At 42.8% G+C, this 22,820-nt stretch overlaps 1 pseudogene; it reads right to left on the bottom strand.

Moving 5' to 3' along the window:
* Nucleotides 1-19,584: 19,584 nt before the first annotated feature.
* Nucleotides 19,585-20,590, bottom strand: LOC117553097 (annotated as a pseudogene).
* Between the last annotated feature and the right edge of the window lie 2,230 nt (nt 20,591-22,820).

Raw genomic sequence — 22,820 nt, 5'->3', positions numbered from 1 at the left:
TTTCTAGTCGTCAACATCTTGTTTTTTGGTCGTCACCATATTGGTTTCTAGTCGTCAACATCTTGTTTTTTGTTCGACACCATCTTGGTTTCTAGTCGTCACCATCTTGTTTTTTGGTCGTCACCATCTTGGTTTCTAAATGTCCCCATCTTGTGTTTAGGTCGTCACCATCTTGGTTTCCAGTCGTCACGATTTAGTTTTTTGGTCGTCACCATATTAGTTTTTAGTCGTCACCATCTACGTTTCTGCTCGTCACCATCTTGGTTTCTAGTTGTCACCATCTTGTTTTTTGGTCGTCACCATCTTGGTTTCTAGAATTCACCATCTTGTTTGTTGGTCGTCACCATCTTGGTTTCTAGTCGTCAACATCTTGTTTTTTGTTCGACACCATCTTGGTTTCTAGTCGTCACCATCTTGGTTTCTAAACATCACCATCTTGTTTTTTGGTCGTCACCATCTTGGTTTCTAAACATCACCATCTTGTTTTTTGGTCGTCACCATCTTGGTTTCCAGTCGTCACCATCTTGTTTTCTGGTCGTCACCATCTTGTTTTCTGTTCGTCACCATCTTGGTTTCTAGTCGTCACCATCTTGTTTTTTGGTCATCAACATCTTGGTTTCTAGTCGTCACCATCTTGTTTTTTGTTCGACACCATCTTGGTTTCTAGTCTTCACCATCTTGGTTTCTAGACAACTTGTTTTTTGGTCGTCACCATCTTGTTTTTTGGTCATCAACATCTTGGTTTCTAGACATCCCCATCTTGGTTTCTAGTCGTAAACATCTTGTTTTTTGGTCGTCACCATCTTGGTTTCCGGTCGCCACCATCTTGTTTTTTGGTCGTCACCATCTTGGTTTCTAGTCGTCAACATCTTGTTTTTTGGTCGTCACCATCTTGGTTTCTAGTCGTCACCATCTTGGTTTCTAAACATCACCATCTTGGTTTCCAGTTGTCACCATCTTGTTTTTGGGTCGTCACCATCTTGGTTTCTAGAATTCACCATCTTGTTTTTTGGTCGTCACCATCTTGGTTTCTAGTCGCCACCATCTTGGTTTCTGGTCGTCAACATCTGGGTTTTTGGTCTTCACCATCTTGGTTTCTAGTCTTCACCATCTTGTTTTTTGGTCGTCACCATCTTGGTTTCCAGTCGCGACCATCTTGTTTTTTGGTCGTCACCATCTTGGTTTCTAGTCGTCAACATCTTGTTTTTTGGTCGTCACCATCTTGGTTTCCAGTCGTCACGATTTAGTTTTTTGGTCGTCACCATCTTGGTTTCTGCTCGTCACCATCTTGGTTTCTAGTTGTCACCATCTTATTTTTTGGTCGTCACCATCTTGGTTTCTAGAATTCACCATCTTGTTTTTTGGTCGTCACCATCTTGGTTTCTAGTCGTCAACATCTTGTTTTTTGTTCGACACCATCTTGGTTTCTAGTCGTCACCATCTTGGTTTCTAAACATCACAATCTTGTTTTTTGGTCGTCACCATCTTGGTTTCTAAACATCACCATCTTGTTTTTTGGTCGTCACCATCTTGGTTTCCAGTCGTCACGATTTAGTTTTTTGGTCGTCACCATCTTGGTTTCTAGTCGTCACCATCTTGGTTTCTGCTCGTCACCATCTTGGTTTCTAATTGTCCCCATCTTGTTTTTTGGTCGTCACCATCTTGGTTTCCAGTCGTCACCATCTTGTTTTCTGGTTGTCACCATCTTGGTTTCTAGACATCCCCATCTTGGTTTCTGGTCATCAACATCTTGGTTTCTAGTCGTCACCATCTTGTTTTCTGGTCATCAACATCTTGGTTTCCGGTCGCCACCATCTTGTTTTTTGGTCGTCACCATCTTGGTTTCTGCTCGTCACCATCTTGGTTTCTAAATGTCTCCATCTTTTGTTTAGGTCGTCACCATCTTGGTTTCCAGTCGTCACGATTTAGTTTTTTTGTCGTCACCATATTGGTTTCTAGTCGTCACCATCTTGGTTTCTGCTCGTCAACATCTTGGTTTCTAGAATTCACCATCTTGGTTTCTAGTCGTCACCATCTGGTTTTTTGGTCGTCACCATCTTGGTTTCTAGTCGCCACGATCTTGTTTTTTGGTCGTCACCATCTTGGTTTCTAGAATTCACCATCTTAGTTTCTAGTCGTCACCATCTTGTTTTTTGGTCGTCACCATCTTGGTTTCTAGAATTCACCATCTTGGTTTCTAGTCTTCACCATCTTGGTTTCTAGTCGTCTGTATCTTGGTTTCTAGTCGTCACCATCTTGTTTTTTAGTCGTCACCATCTTGTTTTCTAGTCGTCACCATCTTGGTTTCTGGTCGTCACCATCTTGGTTTCTAGTCGTCACCATCATGGTTTTTAGTCGTCACCATCTTGGTTTCTAGTCGTCACCATCTTGGTTTCTAGTCGTCACCATCTTGGTTTCTAGTCTTCTGCATCTTGTTTTCTAGTCGTCACCATCTTGGTTTCTAGTCGTCACCATCTTGGTTTCTAGTCTTCTGCATCTTGTTTTCTACTCGTCACCATCTTGGTTTCTAGTCGTCACCATCTTGGTTTCTAGTCGTCACCATCTTGGTTTCTAGTCGTCTCCATCTTGGTTTCTAGTCGTCACCATCTTGGTTTCTAGTCTTCACCATCTTGGTTTCTAGTCGTCTGTATCTTGGTTTCTAGTCGTCACCTTCTTGTTTTTTAGTCGTCACCATCTTGGTTTCTAGAATTAACCATCTTGGTTTCTAGTCTTCACCATCTTGGTTTCTAGTCGTCTGTATCTTGGTTTCTAGTCGTCACCATCTTGTTTTTTAGTCGTCACCATCTTGTTTTCTAGTCGTCACCATCTTGGTTTCTGGTCGTCACCATCTTGGTTTCTAGTCGTCATCATCATGGTTTCTAGTCGTCACCATCTTGGTTTCTAGTCGTCACCATCTTGGTTTCTAGTCGTCACCATCTTGGTTTCTAGTCTTCTGCATCTTGTTTTCTAGTCGTCACCATCTTGGTTTCTAGTCGTCACCATCTTGGTTTCTAGTCTTCTGCATCTTGTTTTCTACTCGTCACCATCTTGGTTTCTAGTCGTCACCATCTTGGTTTCTAGTCGTCACCATCTTGGTTTCTAGTCGTCTCCATCTTGGTTTCTAGTCGTCACCATCTTGGTTTCTAGTCGTCACCATCTTGGTTTCTAGTCGTCAACATCTGGGTTTTTGGTCTTCACCATCTTGGTTTCTAGTCTTCACCATCTTGTTTTTTGGTCGTCACCATCTTGGTTTCCAGTCGCGACCATCTTTTTTTTTGGTCGTCACCATCTTGGTTTCTAGTCGTCAACATCTTGTTTTTTGGTCGTCACCATCTTGGTTTCCAGTCGTCACGATTTAGTTTTTTGGTCGTCACCATCTTGGTTTCTAGTCGTCACCATCTTGGTTTCTGCTCGTCACCATCTTGGTTTCTAATTGTCCCCATCTTGTTTTTTGGTCGTCACCATCTTGGTTTCCAGTCGTCACCATCTTGTTTTCTGGTTGTCACCATCTTGGTTTCTAGACATCCCCATCTTGGTTTCTGGTCATCAACATCTTGGTTTCTAGTCGTCACCATCTTGTTTTCTGGTCATCAACATCTTGGTTTCCGGTCGCCACCATCTTGTTTTTTGGTCGTCACCATCTTGGTTTCTGCTCGTCACCATCTTGGTTTCTAAATGTCTCCATCTTTTGTTTAGGTCGTCACCATCTTGGTTTCCAGTCGTCACGATTTAGTTTTTTTGTCGTCACCATATTGGTTTCTAGTCGTCACCATCTTGGTTTCTGCTCGTCAACATCTTGGTTTCTAGAATTCACCATCTTGGTTTCTAGTCGTCACCATCTGGTTTTTTGGTCGTCACCATCTTGGTTTCTAGTCGCCACGATCTTGTTTTTTGGTCGTCACCATCTTGGTTTCTAGAATTCACCATCTTACTTTCTAGTCGTCACCATCTTGTTTTTTGGTCGTCACCATCTTGGTTTCTAGAATTCACCATCTTGGTTTCTAGTCTTCACCATCTTGGTTTCTAGTCATCTGTATCTTGGTTTCTAGTCGTCACCATCTTGTTTTTTAGTCGTCACCATCTTGTTTTCTAGTCGTCACCATCTTGGTTTCTGGTCGTCACCATCTTGGTTTCTAGTCGTCACCATCATGGTGTTTAGTCGTCACCATCTTGGTTTCTAGTCGTCACCATCTTGGTTTCTAGTCGTCACCATCTTGGTTTCTAGTCTTCTGCATCTTGTTTTCTAGTCGTCACCATCTTGGTTTCTAGTCGTCACCATCTTGGTTTCTAGTCTTCTGCATCTTGTTTTCTACTCTTCACCATCTTGGTTTCTAGTCGTCACCATCTTGGTTTCTAGTCGTCACCATCTTGGTTTCTAGTCGTCTCCATCTTGGTTTCTAGTCGTCACCATCTTGGTTTCTAGTCGTCAACATCTGGGTTTTTGGTCTTCACCATCTTGGTTTCTAGTCTTCACCATCTTGTTTTTTGGTCGTCACCATCTTGGTTTCCAGTCGCGACCATCTTTTTTTTTGGTCGTCACCATCTTGGTTTCTAGTCGTCAACATCTTGTTTTTTGGTCGTCACCATCTTGGATTCCAGTCGTCACGATTTAGTTTTTTGGTCGTCACCATCTTGGTTTCTAGAATTCACCATCTTGGTTTCTAGTCTTCACCATCTTGGTTTCTAGTCGTCTGTATCTTGGTTTCTAGTCGTCACCTTCTTGTTTTTTAGTCGTCACCATCTTGGTTTCTAGAATTAACCATCGTGGTTTCTAGTCTTCACCATCTTGGTTTCTAGTCGTCTGTATCTTGGTTTCTAGTCGTCACCATCTTGTTTTTTAGTCGTCACCATCTTGTTTTCTAGTCGTCACCATCTTGGTTTCTGGTCGTCACCATCTTGGTTTCTAGTCGTCACCATCATGGTTTCTAGTCGTCACCATCTTGGTTTCTAGTCGTCACCATCTTGGTTTCTAGTCGTCACCATCTTGGTTTCTAGTCTTCTGCATCTTGTTTTCTAGTCGTCACCATCTTGGTTTCTAGTCGTCACCATCTTGGTTTCTAGTCTTCTGCATCTTGTTTTCTGTTCGACACCATCTTGGTTTCTAGTCGTCACCATCTTGGTTTCTAAACATCACAATCTTGTTTTTTGGTCGTCACCATCTTGGTTTCTAAACATCACCATCTTGTTTTTTGGTCGTCACCATCTTGGTTTCCAGTCGTCACGATTTAGTTTTTTGGTCGTCACCATCTTGGTTTCTAGTCGTCACCATCTTGGTTTCTGCTCGTCACCATCTTGGTTTCTAATTGTCCCCATCTTGTTTTTTGGTCGTCACCATCTTGGTTTCCAGTCGTCACCATCTTGTTTTCTGGTTGTCACCATCTTGGTTTCTAGACATCCCCATCTTGGTTTCTGGTCATCAACATCTTGGTTTCTAGTCGTCACCATCTTGTTTTCTGGTCATCAACATCTTGGTTTCCGGTCGCCACCATCTTGTTTTTTGGTCGTCACCATCTTGGTTTCTGCTCGTCACCATCTTGGTTTCTAAATGTCTCCATCTTTTGTTTAGGTCGTCACCATCTTGGTTTCCAGTCGTCACGATTTAGTTTTTTTGTCGTCACCATATTGGTTTCTAGTCGTCACCATCTTGGTTTCTGCTCGTCAACATCTTGGTTTCTAGAATTCACCATCTTGGTTTCTAGTCGTCACCATCTGGTTTTTTGGTCGTCACCATCTTGGTTTCTAGTCGCCACGATCTTGTTTTTTGGTCGTCACCATCTTGGTTTCTAGAATTCACCATCTTAGTTTCTAGTCGTCACCATCTTGTTTTTTGGTCGTCACCATCTTGGTTTCTAGAATTCACCATCTTGGTTTCTAGTCTTCACCATCTTGGTTTCTAGTCGTCTGTATCTTGGTTTCTAGTCGTCACCATCTTGTTTTTTAGTCGTCACCATCTTGTTTTCTAGTCGTCACCATCTTGGTTTCTGGTCGTCACCATCTTGGTTTCTAGTCGTCACCATCTTGGTTTCTAGTCGTCACCATCTTGGTTTCTAGTCGTCACCATCTTGGTTTCTAGTCGTCACCATCTTGGTTTCTAGTCTTCTGCATCTTGTTTTCTAGTCGTCACCATCTTGGTTTCTAGTCGTCACCATCTTGGTTTCTAGTCTTCTGCATCTTGTTTTCTACTCGTCACCATCTTGGTTTCTAGTCGTCACCATCTTGGTTTCTAGTCGTCACCATCTTGGTTTCTAGTCGTCTCCATCTTGGTTTCTAGTCGTCACCATCTTGGTTTCTAGTCGTCAACATCTGGGTTTTTGGTCTTCACCATCTTGGTTTCTAGTCTTCACCATCTTGTTTTTTGGTCGTCACCATCTTGGTTTCCAGTCGCGACCATCTTTTTTTTTGGTCGTCACCATCTTGGTTTCTAGTCGTCAACATCTTGTTTTTTGGTCGTCACCATCTTGGATTCCAGTCGTCACGATTTAGTTTTTTGGTCGTCACCATCTTGGTTTCTAGAATTCACCATCTTGGATTCTAGTCTTCACCATCTTGGTTTCTAGTCGTCTGTATCTTGGTTTCTAGTCGTCACCTTCTTGTTTTTTAGTCGTCACCAATCTTGGTTTCTAGAATTAACCATCTTGGTTTCTAGTCTTCACCATCTTGGTTTCTAGTCGTCTGTATCTTGGTTTCTAGTCGTCACCATCTTGTTTTTTAGTCGTCACCATCTTGTTTTCTAGTCGTCACCATCTTGGTTTCTAGTCGTCACCATCTTGGTTTCTAGTCGTCACCATCTTGGTTTCTAGTCGTCACCATCTTGGTTTCTAGTCGTCACCATCTTGGTTTCTAGTCGTCACCATCTTGGTTTCTAGTCTTCTGCATCTTGTTTTCTAGTCGTCACCATCTTGGTTTCTAGTCGTCACCATCTTGGTTTCTAGTCTTCTGCATCTTGTTTTCTACTCGTCACCATCTTGGTTTCTAGTCGTCACCATCTTGGTTTCTAGTCGTCACCATCTTGGTTTCTAGTCGTCTCCATCTTGGTTTCTAGTCGTCACCATCTTGGTTTCTAGTCGTCACCATCTTGGTTTCTAGTCGTCAACATCTGGGTTTTTGGTCTTCACCATCTTGGTTTCTAGTCTTCACCATCTTGTTTTTTGGTCGTCACCATCTTGGTTTCCAGTCGCGACCATCTTTTTTTTTGGTCGTCACCATCTTGGTTTCTAGTCGTCAACATCTTGTTTTTTGGTCGTCACCATCTTGGTTTCCAGTCGTCACGATTTAGTTTTTTGGTCGTCACCATCTTGGTTTCTGCTCGTCACCATCTTGTTTTTTGGTCGTCACCATCTTGGTTTCTAGTAGTCAACATTTTGTTTTTTGTTCGACACCATCTTGGTTTCTAGTCGTCACCATCTTGGTTTCTAAACATCACAATCTTGTTTTTTGGTCGTCACCATCTTGGTTTCTAAACATCACCATCTTGTTTTTTGGTCGTCACCATCTTGGTTTCTAGTCGTCACCATCTTGGTTTCTGCTCGTCACCATCTTGGTTTCTAATTGTCCCCATCTTGTTTTTTGGTCGTCACCATCTTGGTTTCTAGACATCACCATCTTGTTTTTTGGTCGTCACCATCTTGGTTTCTAGTCGTCACCATCTTGGTTTCTAAATGTCTCCATCTTTTGTTTAGGTCGTCACCATCTTGGTTTCCAGTCGTCACGATTTAGTTTTTTTGTCGTCACCATATTGGTTTCTAGTCGTCACCATCTTGGTTTCTGCTCGTCAACATCTTGGTTTCTAGAATTCACCATCTTGGTTTCTAGTCGTCACCATCTGGTTTTTTGGTCGTCACCATCTTGGTTTCTAGTCGCCACGATCTTGTTTTTTGGTCGTCACCATCTTGGTTTCTAGAATTCACCATCTTAGTTTCTAGTCGTCACCATCTTGTTTTTTGGTCGTCACCATCTTGGTTTCTAGAATTCACCATCTTGGTTTCTAGTCTTCACCATCTTGGTTTCTAGTCGTCTGTATCTTGGTTTCTAGTCGTCACCATCTTGTTTTTTAGTCGTCACCATCTTGTTTTCTAGTCGTCACCATCTTGGTTTCTGGTCGTCACCATCTTGGTTTCTAGTCGTCACCATCATGGTTTCTAGTCGTCACCATCTTGGTTTCTAGTCGTCACCATCTTGGTTTCTAGTCGTCACCATCTTGGTTTCTAGTCTTCTGCATCTTGTTTTCTAGTCGTCACCATCTTGGTTTCTAGTCGTCACCATCTTGGTTTCTAGTCTTCTGCATCTTGTTTTCTACTCGTCACCATCTTGGTTTCTAGTCGTCACCATCTTGGTTTCTAGTCGTCACCATCTTGGTTTCTAGTCGTCTCCATCTTGGTTTCTAGTCGTCACCATCTTGGTTTCTAGTCGTCAACATCTGGGTTTTTGGTCTTCACCATCTTGGTTTCTAGTCTTCACCATCTTGTTTTTTGGTCGTCACCATCTTGGTTTCCAGTCGCGACCATCTTTTTTTTTGGTCGTCACCATCTTGGTTTCTAGTCGTCAACATCTTGTTTTTTGGTCGTCACCATCTTGGATTCCAGTCGTCACGATTTAGTTTTTTGGTCGTCACCATCTTGGTTTCTAGAATTCACCATCTTGGATTCTAGTCTTCACCATCTTGGTTTCTAGTCGTCTGTATCTTGGTTTCTAGTCGTCACCTTCTTGTTTTTTAGTCGTCACCATCTTGGTTTCTAGAATTAACCATCTTGGTTTCTAGTCTTCACCATCTTGGTTTCTAGTCGTCTGTATCTTGGTTTCTAGTCGTCACCATCTTGTTTTTTAGTCGTCACCATCTTGTTTTCTAGTCGTCACCATCTTGGTTTCTGGTCGTCACCATCTTGGTTTCTAGTCGTCACCATCATGGTTTCTAGTCGTCACCATCTTGGTTTCTAGTCGTCACCATCTTGGTTTCTAGTCGTCACCATCTTGGTTTCTAGTCTTCTGCATCTTGTTTTCTAGTCGTCACCATCTTGGTTTCTAGTCGTCACCATCTTGGTTTCTAGTCTTCTGCATCTTGTTTTCTACTCGTCACCATCTTGGTTTCTAGTCGTCACCATCTTGGTTTCTAGTCGTCACCATCTTGGTTTCTAGTCGTCTCCATCTTGGTTTCTAGTCGTCACCATCTTGGTTTCTAGTCGTCACCATCTTGGTTTCTAGTCGTCAACATCTGGGTTTTTGGTCTTCACCATCTTGGTTTCTAGTCTTCACCATCTTGTTTTTTGGTCGTCACCATCTTGGTTTCCAGTCGCGACCATCTTTTTTTTTGGTCGTCACCATCTTGGTTTCTAGTCGTCAACATCTTGTTTTTTGGTCGTCACCATCTTGGTTTCCAGTCGTCACGATTTAGTTTTTTGGTCGTCACCATCTTGGTTTCTGCTCGTCACCATCTTGTTTTTTGGTCGTCACCATCTTGGTTTCTAGTCGTCAACATTTTGTTTTTTGTTCGACACCATCTTGGTTTCTAGTCGTCACCATCTTGGTTTCTAAACATCACAATCTTGTTTTTTGGTCGTCACCATCTTGGTTTCTAAACATCACCATCTTGTTTTTTGGTCGTCACCATCTTGGTTTCTAGTCGTCACCATCTTGGTTTCTGCTCGTCACCATCTTGGTTTCTAATTGTCCCCATCTTGTTTTTTGGTCGTCACCATCTTGGTTTCTAGACATCACCATCTTGTTTTTTGGTCGTCACCATCTTGGTTTCTAGTCGTCACCATCTTGGTTTCTGCTCGTCACCATCTTGGTTTCTAATTGTCCCCATCTTGTTTTTTGGTCGTCACCATCTTGGTTTCTAGACATCCCCATCTTGGTTTCTGGTCATCACCATCTTGGTTTCCAGTCGTCACCATCTTGTTTTTTGGTTGTCACCATCTTAGTTTCCAGTCGTCACCATCTTGTTTTTTGGTCGTCACCATCTTGTTTTTTGGTCATAAACATCTTGGTTTCTTGTCGTCACCATCTTGTTTTTTGGTTGTCACCATCTTGGTTTCCAGTCGTCACCATCTTGTTTTTTGGTTGTCACCATCTTGGTTTCCAGTCGTCACCATCTTGTTTTTTGGTCGTCACCATCTTGGTTTCCAGTCGTCACCATCTTGTTTTTTGGTCGTCACCATCTTTTTTTTGGTCATCAACATCTTGGTTTCTTGTCGTCACCATCTTGTTTTTTGGTTTCCACCATCTTGGTTTCCAGTCGTCACCATCTTGTTTTTTGGTCTTCACCATCTTGGTTTCTAAATATCACCATCTTGTTTTTTGGTCGTCATCATCTTTGTTTTTGGTCGTCACCATCTTGGTTTCTCGTTGTCATCGTCTTATTTTCTGGTCGTCACCATCTTGGTTTCTGGTCGTCACCATCTTGGTTTCTAGTCATCACTATCTTGTTTTTTGGTCGTCACCATCTTGGTTTCTAAACTTCACCATCTTGTTTTTTGGTCGTCACCATCTTGGTTTCCAGTCGTCACGATTTAGTTTTTTGGTCGTCACCATATTGGTTTCTAGTCTTCACAATCTTGGTTTCTGCTCGTCACCATCTTGGTTTCTACTCGTCACCATCTTGGTTTCTAGTCGTCACCATCTTGTTTTTTGGTCGTCACCATCTTGGTTTCTAGAATTCACCATCTTGTTTTTTGGTCGTCGCCATCTTGGTTTCTGGTCGTCAACATCTTGGTTTCTGCCCCATCACCATCTTGGTTTCTACTCGTCACCATCTTGGTTTCTAGTCGTCACCATCTTGTTTTTTGGGCGTCACCATCTTGGTTTCTAGAATTCATCATCTTGTTTTTTGGTCGTCGCCATCTTGGTTTCTGGTCTTCACATCTTGGTTTCTGGTCTTCACCATCTTGGTTTCTGGTCGTCAACATCTTGGTTTCTAGTCGTCACCATCTTGGTTTCTAGTCGTCACCATCTTGTTTTTTGGTCGTCACCATCTTGTTTTCTAGTCGTCACCATCTTGTTTTCTGGTCGTCACCATCTTGGATTCTAGTCGTCACCATCTTGTTTTCTGGTCGTCACCATCTTTTTTTCTAGTCATCACCATCTTGGTTTCTAGTCGTCACCATCTTGTTTTTTGGTCATCAACATCTTGGTTTCTAGTCGTCACCATCTTGTTTTTTGGTCGACACCATCTTGGTTTCTAGTCTTCACCATCTTGGTTTCTAGACATCCCCATCTTGTTTTTTGGTCGTCACCATCTTGTTTTTTGGTCATCAACATCTTGGTTTCTAGTCGTCACCATCTTGTTTTTTGATCGTCACCATCTTGGTTTCCAGTCGCCACCATCTTGTTTTTTGGTCGTCACCATCTTGGTTTCTAGTCGTCAACATCTTGTTTTTTGGTCGTCACCATCTTGGTTTCTAGTCATCAACATCTTGTTTTTTGTTCGACACCATCTTGGTTTCTAGTCGTCACCATCTTGGTTTCTAAACATCACCATCTTGTTTTTTGGTCGTCACCATCTTGGTTTCTAAATGTCCCCATCTTGTGTTTAGGTCCTCACCATCTTGGTTTCCAGTCGTCACGATTTAGTTTTTTGGTCGTCACCATATTGGTTTTTAGTCGTCACCATCTTGGTTTCTGCTCGTCACCATCTTGGTTTCTAGTTGTCACCATCTTGTTTTTTGGTCGTCACCATCTTGGTTTCTAGAATTCACCATCTTGTTTGTTGGTCGTCACCATCTTGGTTTCTAGTCGTCAACATCTTGTTTTTTGTTCGACACCATCTTGGTTTCTAGTCGTCACCATCTTGGTTTCTAAACATCAACATCTTGTTTTTTGGTCGTCACCATCTTGGTTTCTAAACATCACCATCTTGTTTTTTGGTCGTCACCATCTTGGTTTCCAGTCGTCACCATCTTGTTTTCTGGTCGTCACCATCTTGTTTTCTGGTCGTCACCATCTTGGTTTCTAGGCGTCACCATCTTGTTTTTTGGTCATCAACATCTTGGTTTCTAGTCGTCACCATCTTGTTTTTTGTTCGACACCATCTTGGTTTCTAGTCTTCACCATCTTGGTTTCTAGACATCCCCATCTTGTTTTTTGGTCGTCACCATCTTGTTTTTTGGTCATCAACATCTTGGTTTCTAGACATCCCCATCTTGGTTTCTGGTCGTCACCATCTTGTTTTTTGGTCATCAACATCTTGGTTTCTAGACATCCCCATCTTGGTTTCTAGTCGTAAACATCTTGTTTTTTGGTCGTCACCATCTTGGTTTCCGGTCGCCACCATCTTGTTTTTTGGTCGTCACCATCTTGGTTTCTAGTCGTCAACATCTTGTTTTTTGGTCGTCACCATCTTGGTTTCTAGTCGTCACCATCTTGGTTTCTAAACATCACCATCTTGGTTTCCAGTTGTCACCATCTTGTTTTTGGGTCGTCACCATCTTGGTTTCTAGAATTCACCATCTTGTTTTTTGGTCGTCACCATCTTGGTTTCTAGTCGCCACCATCTTGGTTTCTGGTCGTCAACATCTGGGTTTTTGGTCTTCACCATCTTGGTTTCTAGTCTTCACCATCTTGTTTTTTGGTCGTCACCATCTTGGTTTCCAGTCGCGACCATCTTGTTTTTTGGTCGTCACCATCTTTGTTTCTAGTCGTCAACATCTTGTTTTTTGGTCGTCACCATCTTGGTTTCCAGTCGTCACGATCTAGTTTTTTGGTCGTCACCATCTTGGTTTCTGCTCGTCACATTACATTACATTACATTACATTGCATTTAGCTGACGCTTTTATCCAAAGCGACTTACAATAAGTACATTCGACCAGGAAGACACAACCTTGAAGAAAACAGAATCATATAAGTACATCAGGTTTCATAGAGCCAAACATTTCAAGTGCTACTCAACTGGCTTTAGGTAAGCCAGTCCTTTATTAGTATAAAAGTGCTTCGTTAATAGTTCTATCGCTCGAAGTGGAGTCGAAAGAGATGAGTTTTCAGTTTGCGCCGGAAGATGTGCAAGCTATCTGCCGTCCTGATGTCAATGGGGAGCTCATTCCACCATCTTGGAGCCAGGACAGCAAACCCACGTGTTTTCGCCGATGGGAACTTGGGTCCCCCTCGCAGCGAGGACGCAACGAGTCGTTTGGCTGATGCAGAGCGTAGTGCACGCGCTGGGGTGTACGGTTTAACCATGTCCTGGATGTAGGAAGGGCCAGATCCATTCGCAGCATGGTAAGCAAGTACCAGTGTCTTGAAGTGGATTCTAGCAGTTACCGGAAGCCAGTGAAGGGAGCGGAGGAGCGGAGTGGTGTGGGAGAATTTAGGAAGGTTGAAGACCAGACGAGCCGCTGCATTCTGGATGAGCTGCAGAGGTCGGATGGCACATGCAGGTAGACCAGCCAGGAGGGAGTTGCAGTAGTCTAGGCGTGAGATGACGAGAGCCTGGACCAGAACCTGAGTCGCTTTCTGAGTCAGCTGGGGACGTATCTTCCTGATGTTGTAAAGCGTGTATCTGCAGCAACGGGTTGTAGCAGCGATGTTTGCAGTGAAGGACAGGCTGTTATCTAGGGTCACACCCAGATTCCTTGCAGTCTGAGTCGGGGAAACAACTGAGGTGCCGATGTTGATTGTCAGGTCAAGAGTTGGACAATCTTTTCCCGGGAGGAAGAGCAGCTCAGTCTTGTCAAGGTTGAGCTTGAGGTGGTGAGCAGACATCCACTGAGAGATGTCAGCTAGACAAGCAGAGATGCATGCGACGACCTGGGTCTCTGAGCGGGGAAAGGACAGAATTAATTGGGTGTCGTCAGCGTAGCAGTGGTAAGAAAAACCATGCGGGCTAATGACTGATCCGAGCGAGTTTGTGTACAGGGAGAAGAGGAGGGGACCAAGAACAGAGCCCTGAGGGACCCCCGTAGTTAATTGACAAGGGTCGGACTCAGACCCTCTCCAAGTCACCCTGTAGGTACGGTCTTTCAGGTATGAGGTGAGGAGGGAAAGTGCAGAGCCTGAAACTCCAAGTTTTTGGAGAGTGCGAAGGAGGATCTGATGATTCACCGTGTCGAATGCAGCAGACAGGTCCAACAGGATGATGACAGAGGAGAGGGATGCAGTTTTGGCAGTGTGCAGTTCCTCCGTGACAATCTTGGTTTCTAGTTGTCACCATCTTATTTTTTGGTCGTCACCATCTTGGTTTCTAGAATTCACCATCTTGTTTTTTGGTCGTCACCATCTTGGTTTCTAGTCGTCAACATCTTGTTTTTTGTTCGACACCATCTTGGTTTCTAGTCGTCACCATCTTGGTTTCTAAACATCACAATCTTGTTTTTTGGTCGTCACCATCTTGGTTTCTAAACATCACCATCTTGTTTTTTGGTCGTCACCAATCTTGGTTTCCAGTCGTCACGATTAGTTTTTTGGTCGTCACCATCTTGGTTTCTAGTCATCACCATCTTGGTTTCTGCTCGTCACCATCTTGGTTTCTAATTGTCCCCATCTTGTTTTTTGGTCGTCACCATCTTGGTTTCCAGTCGTCACCATCTTGTTTTCTAGTCGTCACCATCATGGTTTCTAGTCGTCACCATCTTGGTTTCTGGTCGTCACCATCTTGGTTTCTAGTCGTCACCATCTTGGTTTCTAGGTCTTCTGCATCCTTGTTTTCTACTCGTCACCATCTTGGGTTCTGAGTCGTCACCATCTTGGTTTCTAATCGTCACATCTTGGTTCCTAGTCTTCTTGCTGCATCTTGTTTTCTAGTCGTCACCATCTTGGTTTCTAGTCGTCACCATCTTGGTTTCTAGTCGTCACCATCTTGGTTTCTAGTCGTCACCATCTTGGTTTCTAGTCGTCTCCATCTTGGTTTCTAGTCGTCACCATCTTGGTTTCTAGTCGTCACCATCTTGGTTTCTAGTCGTCACCATCTTGGTTTCTAGTCGTCTCCATCTTCTTTTTTGGTCGTCACCATCTTGTTTTTTGGTCGTCACCATATTGGTTTCTAGTCGCCACCATCTTTGTTTCTAGTCGTCACCATCTTCGTTTTTAGTCGTCAACATCTTTGTTTCTAGTCACCACCATCTTCTTTTTTGGTCGTCACCATCTTGGTTTCTAGTCGTCACTATCTTGGTTTCTAGTCGTCACCATCTTGTTTTTTAGTCGTCACCATCTTGGTTTCTAGTCGTCACCATCTTGGTTTCTAGTCGTCACCATCTTGGTTTCTAGTCGCCACCATCTTGGTTTCTAGTCGTCACCATCTTGGTTTCTAGTCGTCACCATCTTGGTTTTAGTCGTCAACATCTTTGTTTCTAGTCGCCACCATCTTCTTTTTTGGTCGTCACCATCTTGGTTTCTAGTCGTCACCATCTTGGTTTCTAGTCGTCACCATCTTGGTTTCTAGTCGTCACCATCTTGGTTTCTAGTCGTCACCATCTTGTTTTCTAGTCGTCACCATCTTGGTTTCTAGTCGTCACCATCTTGTTTTCTAGTCGTCACCATCTTGGTTTCTAGACGTCACCATCTTGGTTTCTAGTCGTCACCATCTCATTTTTTGTTATATTCCACAATGTCAAATGCTTTATATTTCAGGAAGCTCTATACTTATATACTAATGCGCCCTGCTAAGATCTGTTCTTGTGCTTTTCTGGTGCTGAACCGGTTCTTCTCTGTAGCACCACTTGTGTTTCCACCGCTCAGAGCCCGAGTGAAGCTCCAGTGAAGCTGCGTCATTGCGTCATTGTTTGTGTCATCACGTAAACATTTATGTGCCTTCTTATGACACCCACACGCGCGGAAATCCCTCATATCGACAGCGTTAACGTTCGTTGCCATGGAGATACATGCTGTCTAGCATTAGCATGCTAGATCTATCGTTTGTTTACTTGCAAGCTTAGTAGCTGTAGTAGGCCAGCTTTAGCTTTGTTGTTAGTTAACTTTTTATTTTGTATTATATTTTGTATTATATCACAACTTAGTACTTTTTTTAATGCATGTAACATATGTAACATATGTAACATTAAGCTGTCTGTGGCTCTTTTTCCTGCTGTAACTACGCAAATGCCCCTTCCGTGGGACTAATGAAGGTATTCTGATTCTGATTCACTGGCATCCATCCTGGCTCCTAGTTATCTGTGTTGCCGAACAGAATTTGCGGCATTTTGTTGTTGTTGATTAGGTGTTGTGCGTAGACGGCTCTGCTAAGATTGTTCCCTAGTTTAGGTTTCATGTTATGTGTTTAGATAGGTTCCTGTTTTATTTTGATAGTCTTGTCTACCCTCATGTGTCTAAAGTACGTTTCCTGCCTTGTCTGTTTTCCCGCTGTTGTGATTGTCTAATTGTCTTCACCTGGTGTTGTCTGTCTAGTATATATAGTTCTCGTCTTCCCCTGTCTCGTTGCCAGATTGTCTTGTGTGTTCCAAGCCTTCCAGCGTAAGATCCTTTTGTCATTGTCCATAGAGTTATCGTCCATAGAGTTAGATTAGTGTATTAGTAGTTTTTGTTTTGTTGCTTTATGTATTCAGTGTGTTATGACCTGTCTACATTAAAACACTTTATTTTGATACTTTGTTTGTCTCTGCCTCGTGCATTTGGTTCTACGCCCTTGTACAGCCCTAACATTAGGTTAATCCCGCCCTCCGACGTAAGCGTGAATAATTGGTTCTTGGTTCTTGCGAGTGGGGTCAGCTAAGAACCGTTTTTTGGTGCTTAGAGCCGGCTCCGCTGCGGTGGAAACAGGAAGAACCAAAACTAAATCAGGCTGTAGCCCGGAACTGGCTCTGGAAGCGGTTTGGTGGAAAAGGGGCATAAATATAGACATGAAAGAGTGTAAGGTCTGTTATAGTTTGTCCCTAATGGCGTCACTATTCAGCAGTGGGGAAACCCCCTTACTCTAACAGCAGGAGGCCCCTGACTCAATGGGATTTTACTATAAGCTTTAGTTTCATTTATGAGGAAAGTCTGGACATGTCCAGTCTCACAGTCAGAAATGACACACCCCCACATATATGGGTATGTTGGTGTGTACTTGCTTCTGCTTCTCTTACCTGTTAACCTAAATTAATTATGAGCTGTCCTCTCCTGATTTAGGGTAAGATTGCGCACACTTAGATAGGGCCATACCTCATTAAAGATACTAGAATCCTAAGGGATCGCTTAAACAGATTTGGTAAGTCGTCTGCCTTAAAACAGCAGTTCATTGAACCTGGTTCTTCAGGAGTTAGTAGAGGTGAGACCTTGCTGATCCAGGTGGATCCGAGCCTGGCGGTAAACTTGCATAGATTCAATAGCTTCTGATAGGTCAATTAGAAGGTTTGAATTAATAGTCAGAAAGAAATTAATACAGACCCGCTGACCTCAAGACAACACATATCCGACCTAAAACATAAGCTGGTTCCAATTCTATTTTAGTCTAAATTAATGCAAAATTTACAAAATTAACAATTTATTTTCATATCAGGATGATTTTTACTTAGGTATAAACCAAAAATTGATGAACCAAAAAGATTGCGTATATGCCAGATCTTTCTGGGCTGTAATTGGTCACGGACGCGAGGGAACACGTGGAGGAATACATAATCATTTGACATGCAAGACGCTCTCTTAGAGGATAAAGAGATTCAAGTCTGACTTCTATAAACATATGAACATTTCTGATCCTAATGGTATTAATGTGTGCAAAGCTAATTTGGCAAATGACAATCAACCAACAACATATGTAATATAAAGTGTCAAACTCATATTCTGCCGGACCCAATCTTTTGAATTCATTAGAACTGTCACAGTCCCAGTTCTCTTGCAAGAAACAGCGTCTGAGGGCTTCTTAACATTTAACAAACTATGAATGTGTCCTATCCACTTAACGGGAAGAAACTCAACTAACTGATGATATGAACATTTTTTTAGCCAAACGAAACACAAGTCTAACGCCAAGCCTCTGAATTAGCCCTGAGCGAAAAAATGCTAACGCACTTAGCACAGAACTCACGGCAGAAACACTCCACCACTTATTGGATCTGCACAAACAAGACATCAGCTAGCAAGCTGAGATTCCACAGATTCCAGAAATATCAGTATCATCACTGAGCGACCAGGACTCGTGGCATGGGAAGCAAACCCAGACATCATAATATTCTTACCTTTGCTGTTGTTCTGAACAAAAGTTGTGTTCAATGGCATCAAAACGATCAAAACGCTGCTGAAGGTTAATCCAATGTTTAATCCAATGTGTCTGTGTCACTTTGAAATGATTTATGATAATCCATCATCACATTTATGGCAATTTCAGTTTTCAGTTTTCAGAGTGTAACGTAGCTTTCGATTTGGGCAAACTTTATGCGCATCACTCTCACTCCTCATGGTGTATGTGTATGTGGATTTAGGATCAGCCCCTCGATTCTATTGGCTCTAACGGTTAAAAAGAGGTGTCAATCATCAAAATTGACCAATGGGTTCCAGAGAAACGGCAAATCCACTCAAATGACCCCAGAGGTCAAATGTCGCTTGTTTTGCATCAATCTTGATACAGGGTACTTATATGTTATAGTTTTGATTCCTAAAGCTTTTAGTCCACTAACCCATCATTCAAGGGTGGTTTTCACGATAAGTAATGGTTTATTTTTGGACGGACACTATCATTTAAATGTTTTTACCATGTTCAATCTGAATTTTCTTTAAAATAAAAAACATTTATATTGATTCTGACTTTTCTACATCCAACTCACAGGTTCATCATTACTTTGAGAACAAGATTATTAATTTACCCCTTTTAGAAGATATGGTCATTTGTTCTGGGAATGTCATTTTCGAGCCTGAGACCTGGAAAACAGGCTTGGGGCTTTAAAGGTTTAAAAAAAGCTGACTAAATGTTCCCTCTCTGTAGATATTCACTTTGAATGATGGAGCACACTTTGATCATTTATAGCTTCTTTTTTCCTGACACAACCACTGATCTTCACTTCAGAAGCAAACACACTTTGACACATCTTACTGTTTCTTTATAAGGCCATACATTATGGGATTGAAGAGAGGTGGGCATGTAAGGAAGTTATATATTTGTTTTAATATACTTAACATGTTGGGCCTGTAATATTTTACAGTTCTTCAAAGAAGTTGATGAGGGAAGCGTGGTGAGGTGTGCAGCTTTCTGTGTGCTCTGCTTACGACCAGAGAAACACACTCTGAGGATCCTCATGTACGAGGAGAGGATACAATTAGAGGACAAAAGAATAACCATTGAGGCAAGCATTTTTATTCCTCTTCTGACTCAAACTGAACCATCCTGTTACATGTTATTCCCAACACAGGCTAGCAGCAGATTCTTACACAGGATGTATATTTGGGACACATTACATGTGAGAGAAGACGAAGGTGAACATATTGTCAACATATTGGGAACATAGTTGATATGAAGCTGCTCTGTGTCTGTTCACAGCGAGGAGCTTCATTCAGCTTTAACTTCAGTTTCACTCCTAACGTCCGGACTCATGGACCTTTCAGGGTTCTCCTAAAATCACTGAGGCTGATATGAAAAGTGAAAAGCAAGAGAAGAAACAGAAAGAGAGAGCAGCATCAAGCTCAGCACATGTACAGCTGCACGTTTCATTTCCTTCCTCTGCACACAGTGAACGAGACACGTCATTAGAGTTAATACTGCTGAAGTCAGGGTCCTTTCATTCTCTTTCTCTGCAATCTCTTGATGACCTACACTTCTCCGTACAACAGGCGCTTACATATGATGCGGATTTTAGACATCTTCAGCCCGTACAGGACTGGGGTAAAGAGAGGCTGGCATGTTAGAAAGTACAGGGATAATAAAACGCGCAGCATGTTGGGAACACCGCTCATATCAAACCTGCTCTGTAATATTTCAAACAAGACTCCAAAAGAAAAATTAATGAGGGAAGCGAGGTGAGGTGTGCAGGTGCTGAGAGCTTTCTGTCAGGTCTGTTTGGAGCCAGAGAAACACACTCTGAGGATCCTCATGTACGTGTAGAGGATTAAAAGCAGAGGAATGATGATGGAGATGACCGTGTAAAAGAGCCCATAAATGTTATTGACCCTGGTGTCAGAGCAGGCCAGCTTAACAATGAAGAAGTTCCCACAGTACACTGTATTAAGTATGTTCCCACATAGCGTTAAAGACACAGTCAGGAATATCAGAACAACAATTGAAAGAAAAGGGAACAACCATGTTGCAGCAATAAGCTTTGCGGCCTTACGAGAAGTCATACGTGTGTTATATTGCAGAGGATAACAGATAGCAAGATATCTGTCATAAGACATGACGGTTAAGTTTAAATATTCCACACACACATATGTATACACAGAATAAACCTGCAGGAAGCAGAGCGGAGCAGAAACAGTGTGAATGTCAGAGAGGATCTGAAGCAGAAGGAATGGAAACAACCCTGAACTACCATACATTTCATTTACAAACAGGCTGCACAGAAAAAGGTACATAGGTTCATGTAAGCTCCTGTTCACACAGATAACCACAATCAGCAACACGTTGGCACCTAAAATACACACATATAAACACATGACAATCGTGAAGAACAAGTACTTAAAAAACCCTGTGTCGAAGTAGACACTTAGAGTGAAATATGAAACGTGCGTAGAGTTCATCATGATCCTCCTGTTGGTAAAGATATAAAACATTTAGCCTGAGCTGAGCACATTATTCACAGTGTTCAGTCACCAGCAGCAAAGACATGCTGTCACAGTTCAGCACACTCACCTGCTGAACCTGAGCTGGAGGAGCGCTCTGGATAGGGACTTTTTCTCTACGTGCAGATTATGTAAAGGGAGAGGGTGGGGGTGGGGGCTTTGATCAGCATGGGAGGGACCCGGGTTTTGTGAACATAGCCAGGGTCCTCATTGGTATGACGTCTTTCTCCCTGTTGTTTGGGATAGTTACTGAAAACCCTAACGATGTTTTTGCTACAATGTCAAATACAATATTAGTTCTGGAAACTTGCGTTTGAGTGACAGAGGTTCATAAACAAAGACGGCGAAGGCTGTGTTAAAGCCTGGAAAGGAGAATCAATAAACCGCTTCAGAACCAAAACCCGGTCAAACAATCTTTTCATTTGTTTCGGGGAGACTTGTCATTTTTAGATTTTGTCAGTTTCCCGCCTCATTATCTATGCCCGAAACCGCTAACAAAAAACATCAAGTTCACTAGGGCTGGAGTCGATGGTGCCACCACCAGGTCCTGAGGAAACTGGCAGTGACGACTAGAAACCAAGATGGTGATGACTAGAAACCAAGATGTTGACGACCAGAAACCAATCTGGTGATGACCAGAAACCAAGATGGTGATGACCAGAAACCAAGATGGTGACGACCAGAAACCAAGATGGTGATGACCAGAAACCAAGATGGTGACGACCAGAAACCAAGATGGTGATGACCAGAAACCAAGATGGTGACGACCAGAAACCAAGATGGTGATGACCAGAAACCAAGATGGTGACGACTAGAAAACAAGATGTTGAAGACTATAAACCAAGATGGTAACGACTAGAAACTGTAAGGAAAATGTCTGTCTTATGGACATAGTTAACATGGGACTTGTCCTTCAAATGTACTGATGTCCGCACAATGGAAATGTGATGTCAACTACCAATACAAATTCCCTGCCACCGGCTGGACACATTTTACCAACTATGCCTACACACATGCAACACTTGGGGGTTCTCTATGCATGTGTCTGAGGGTAAAATAATCATCATTCTGTATATAAATATGTTTGTCAATATCATGGACATCTCCTGCTAAATTGGGGTCCACAAAGCTGACACCCTGCTGACACAGCAGTGACTCTGCTTTACATTTCATGAAAAATTGACATATTCCTGTACTTTTTTTTAGTCAAATGTGGATGAAATGGACAGGTTTCAAGCTTCTTTCCTGGGTTACATAGTGCTGTGAAGCAGCCTGTCCTCTGGGTGGTGGGAGAGCGAGGTGCTGGAAGGAGCTCTCTGGGTCACATCCTGCTGCTGCTGCTGCTGCTGCTGCTGCTGCTGCTGCTGCTGCTGCTGCTGCTGCTGCTGCTGCTGCTGCTGCTGCTGCTGCTGCTGCTGCTGCTGCTGCTGCTGCTGCTGCTGCTGCTGCTGCTCTCTCTCCCTCCCTGTATTCACAGTACTTTTACCCAGCTTTCACACACTCATTCCAAGGTAAGAAAGCCATGTGCATCACCCTGGATCTCTGCCTGTGAGTGTGGGACCCTGCTTACAGCAGTGAACCTGCTGCCACATTTGGTCGCGTCCATTTCATGTACATTTAATGGGTAGTCACATGTGGATGAAATGGACACAATTCCCGGAGGTTCCAGGCCGAATTTTGGAGCTCATATGTGGCCTGCCATGCGCCCCCACCCGTGGAAAGCAAAAAAAAGTAAAGAAAACGGTCAATTATATCTTAAAATAATCAAAAATGAAGTTCCTGTCCATTTCATGTACATTTGGTCGCGTCCATTTCATGTACATTTAATGGGTAGTCACATGTGGATGAAATGGACACAATTCCCGGAGGTTCCAGGCCGAATTTGGGAGCTCATAGGTGGCCTGCCATGCGCCCCCATCCGTGGAAAGCAACAAAAAGTAAATAAAACGGTCAATTATATCTTAAAATAATCAAAAAAGAAATAAAAAAAAATTCTCGAAAAAACGGCTAAGTGCCAACGGAGGAGGGGCTGCAAAAAGCTCATGTCTTCGGCGCTTCCGGCGGAAGCCCCGGAGACATTTGCACTACCCCGTTACAGTTTACAACGGAGAGGGGAATCGAGACCTCCCTTCCTCCGTCGAAAAAATTCATTCATCTTTTCCAAGCTACCATCTGCACGAAATCGGAAACC

The sequence above is a fragment of the Gymnodraco acuticeps genome, unplaced genomic scaffold, assembly GCF_902827175.1.
Source record: "Gymnodraco acuticeps unplaced genomic scaffold, fGymAcu1.1, whole genome shotgun sequence".
Lineage (NCBI taxonomy): Eukaryota > Metazoa > Chordata > Actinopteri > Perciformes > Bathydraconidae > Gymnodraco > Gymnodraco acuticeps.
This window is presented reverse-complemented; position numbering and strand designations above follow the sequence as displayed.